The sequence below is a fragment of the Octodon degus genome, unplaced genomic scaffold, assembly GCF_000260255.1.
Source record: "Octodon degus isolate 3935 unplaced genomic scaffold, OctDeg1.0 scaffold00006, whole genome shotgun sequence".
Classification (NCBI taxonomy): domain Eukaryota; kingdom Metazoa; phylum Chordata; class Mammalia; order Rodentia; family Octodontidae; genus Octodon; species Octodon degus.
The window spans coordinates 11,145,517-11,146,025 of record NW_004524582.1 but is presented as its reverse complement, the minus strand read 5'-3'; positions in this window follow the sequence as shown (position 1 = coordinate 11,146,025).

Here is a 509-nt window from a genome sequence, read left to right as displayed (position 1 = left end):
AGCAATTAACCACTAGGAAGAATGTATGCAATGTGTTAATTATTGAAACTGTCCTAGCAATTTGGTTTGAAACTGTCTCATTGCTATTTGTTTCTTAATAAAATTATAGAAAAAAAAAAAAAAGAAGAGTGGAGGATCACCTGGATGACTTTCTTGAAAGAATGGCAATAATCTCCTTCTTGGCTAAGCCTGACTCTATTTCCAGGTATTGATATGTACAGAGATGGATATGGTTTTTCTTAATCCTTCAATATACTTTAAGCAATACAAATCAGTCTAGTGAGAGGTACTGGTGTGTATTCTTTCAAGCAAGGTAACATGGCAGTGTGGCCCCATCCTGTTCCTTCCACAAAACATGTGTGATTTGGGCAAGAAAGAGAACCATGCTTCATGTAGTCAGCTAGGGTTTATATAAGAGACTGTGATAGGCTGGCCAAATAGCTCAGTGGATTAAAGCACCTGCAAGCAGGCACAGGGGCCAGGGGTTCAATCCCCTGGCCTGCCGTGCT